This window comes from Drosophila suzukii, chromosome Y (genome assembly GCF_043229965.1).
Source record: "Drosophila suzukii chromosome Y, CBGP_Dsuzu_IsoJpt1.0, whole genome shotgun sequence".
Lineage (NCBI taxonomy): Eukaryota > Metazoa > Arthropoda > Insecta > Diptera > Drosophilidae > Drosophila > Drosophila suzukii.
This window is the reverse complement of record NC_092085.1, coordinates 492,501-496,367: the sequence shown is the minus strand read 5'-3', so window position 1 is coordinate 496,367 and position 3,867 is coordinate 492,501. Positions and strand designations below refer to the sequence as shown.

Here is a 3,867-nt window from a genome sequence, read left to right as displayed (position 1 = left end):
TAATACCTATAAGGCATAACAATGTATAATCTAGCAAGTATACATCGAAATATGAAGGAATTGTATAGATATGGCATATAAATGCCATATACATAAGAATAAATTGTATATCAATGCAATAAGATATATAAACCTAGTGAGGGGCGGCACTAGTAAATGAATCGTATGGATATGGCTTATAGGTATAATACCTATAAGGCATAATAATGTATAATATAATAAATATACATTAAAACATGATTGAATTATATAGATATGGCATATAAATGCCATATACTTAAGAATAAATGGTAAAATTTACCCGTATATCACTGAAACACGATATATAAACCTAGTGAGGGTGACACTAGTACTGTAAACATGCTTTTAGAAGATCATGGGTCCAAAAACTACTATAGGGAGGTGGTCGTTGGCGGGCCCCTCCTCGTATTGGTCAAAACCTATGTTATGCATATAAGTTTGTCAATACTATTAAGACCGCCAAGCATATCCATATAAATGTATGGATATGCATAAAAATCCATACAAAAGTGAAAAAAAATAATGTATTGAAAAATATACATATATTTATATAAGTGAATCGTATGGATATGGCTTATAGGTATAATACCTATAAGGCATAACAATGTATAATCTAGCAAGTATACATCGAAATATGAAGGAATTGTATAGATATGGCATATAAATGCCATATAAATAAGAATAAATTGTATATCAATGCAATAAGATATATAAACCTAGTGAGGGGCGGCACTAGTAAATGAATCGTATGGATATGGCTTATAGGTATAATACCTATAAGGCATAATAATGTATAATATAATAAATATACATTAAAATATGATTGAATTATATAGATATGGCATATAAATGCCATATACTTAAGAATAAATGGTAAAATTTACCCGTATATCACTTAAACACGATATATAAACCTAGTGAGGGTGACGCTAGTACTGTAAACATGCTTTTGGAAGATAATGGGTCCAAAAACTACTATAGGGAGGTGGTCGTTGGCGGGCCCCTCCTCGTATTGGTCAAAACCTATGTTATGCATATAAGTTTGTCAATACTATTAAGACCGCCAAGCATATCCATATAAATGTATGGATATGCATAAAAATCCATACAAAAGTGAAAAAAATAATGTATTGAAAAATATACATATATTTATATAAGTGAATCGTATGGATATGGCTTATAGGTATAATACCTATAAGGCATAACAATGTATAATCTAGCAAGTATACATCGAAATATGAAGGAATTGTATAGATATGGCATATAAATGCCATATACATAAGAATAAATTGTATATCAATGCAATAAGATATATAAACCTAGTGAGGGGCGGCACTAGTAAATGAATCGTATGGATATGGCTTATAGGTATAATACCTATAAGGCATAATAATGTATAATATAATAAATATACATTAAAACATGATTGAATTATATAGATATGGCATATAAATGCCATATACTTAAGAATAAATGGTAAAATTTACCCGTATATCACTGAAACACGATATATAAACCTAGTGAGGGTGACACTAGTACTGTAAACATGCTTTTAGAAGATCATGGGTCCAAAAACTACTATAGGGAGGTGGTCGTTGGCGGGCCCCTCCTCGTATTGGTCAAAACCTATGTTATGCATATAAGTTTGTCAATACTATTAAGACCGCCAAGCATATCCATATAAATGTATGGATATGCATAAAAATCCATACAAAAGTGAAAAAAAATAATGTATTGAAAAATATACATATATTTATATAAGTGAATCGTATGGATATGGCTTATAGGTATAATACCTATAAGGCATAACAATGTATAATCTAGCAAGTATACATCGAAATATGAAGGAATTGTATAGATATGGCATATAAATGCCATATAAATAAGAATAAATTGTATATCAATGCAATAAGATATATAAACCTAGTGAGGGGCGGCACTAGTAAATGAATCGTATGGATATGGCTTATAGGTATAATACCTATAAGGCATAATAATGTATAATATAATAAATATACATTAAAATATGATTGAATTATATAGATATGGCATATAATTGCCATATACTTAAGAATACATGGTAAAATTTACCTGTGTATCACTGAAACACGATATATAAACCTAGTGAGGGTGACGCTAGTACTGTAAACATGCTTTTAGAAGATCATGGGTCCAAAAACTACTATAGGGAGGTGGTCGTTGGCGGGCCCCTCCTCGTATTGGTCAAAACTTATGTTATGCGTATGCATATGATTTTGTCAATACTATAAAGAAAACTTGTTTTGTACATACAAAACTAAATGAATTATATGGATATTGAAAAATAAATGGCATTATATCCATATAATGAAAATATACTTGTATTCTCTTATTATAAGAGAGAATACCATATGGGTGGTTGGCAAAGAGAATTGAAAATACCCGAATTGAAGATATTGGGTTCAAAAACTACTATAGGGTGGTGTAGCAAATAAAGTTAAGACCATATATCCATATAATGGATATACACATGTATTCTCTTATTATAAGAAAGAATACCATATGGTTGGTTGGTAAAGATAATTGAAAATACCCGAATTGAAGATTACGGGTTCAAAAACTATTATATGGTGATGTAGCAAATAAAATGAAGATGATATATCCATATAATGGAATTATATGTGTATTCTCTTATTATAAGAGAGAGTTTCAAATGGTTTGGTGGCAAAGACAATTGAAAATACCCGAATTAAAGATAATGGGTCCAAAAACTACTATAGGATGGTCAATGGGCCGGCCATCTCCTATTGACAATAGTCGGTAGATAAGATATTATCCGTCAAATTTGTTTCTGTGTTCATTTATGAATATGGGACTTGGCTCCGCGGTTAATATTTTAAGCCCAAGATAATAAAGTCGAAACAAAGGCCAAGTGTTTCTATTATACATAGAATAACAAATTGTTTCCCAATTTTATCGTTAATTAATCCTATTTAAAACAAAAAGAGGCAGGATTGCTAGATATACATTGTAAATGTATATTTGACCTTTCTGCCTCTATCTTAACTATTTAATATTAGTTTACACAAAAAAAGGCGTAAAAGCGAATTATAAATATATTTTATTATTAAAGTACATATCATATATGCGCTCGGTTTTATATTATATATTACCAAAGAGTCTATATGAATATATACAGATAAATTTTAAATTTATCATCAAAATACAAATGATTTAACTCAATATTATATATTGGTTAAACAAAAATTGTACATGTGTGGATACAATAATGACGTATGTCGAACAAAAATGATATTTTAGAATGAAATATGCATATATAAAGAAAATATTATTACATATTACAAAATATTGTGTTTTAAAGAAGATAAGATATTTCTTTTTTTTAAACATCAATAATTAAAAAACTTGTTATTATTAGTGGCGAAACAAGTATATATTGAAAACAAACGTATACGAATGCTATATAAAAATGGCCGTATTCGATAGAAAACAATCTATAAAATTTATATTGCTAATTTCTATTCAAAAATATGAATGAAATATGAATAAAAACATTATTCTGGTTGATCCTGCCAGTAGTTATATGCTTGTCTCAAAGATTAAGCCATGCATGTCTAAGTACACACGAATTAAAAGTGAAACCGCAAAAGGCTCATTATATCAGTTATGGTTCCTTAGATCGTTAACAGTTACTTGGATAACTGTGGTAATTCTAGAGCTAATACATGCAATTAAAACATGAACCTTATGGGACATGTGCTTTTATTAGGCTAAAACCAAGCGATCGCAAGATCGTTATATTGGTTGAACTCTAGATAACATGCAGATCGTATGGTCTTGTACCGA

At 29.5% G+C, this 3,867-nt stretch overlaps 1 non-coding gene across 1 annotated transcript in view; it reads left to right on the top strand.

Moving 5' to 3' along the window:
* The first annotated feature begins 3,577 nt into the window (after positions 1-3,577).
* The window catches only part of LOC139353784 (small subunit ribosomal RNA), a 1,995-nt gene continuing 1,705 nt past the window's right edge, over positions 3,578-3,867 (top strand). Inside the window, exon 1 of the ribosomal RNA XR_011604923.1 lies at positions 3,578-3,867. This exon is cut by the window's right edge and continues 1,705 nt beyond it. This is a non-coding gene — a ribosomal RNA (small subunit ribosomal RNA).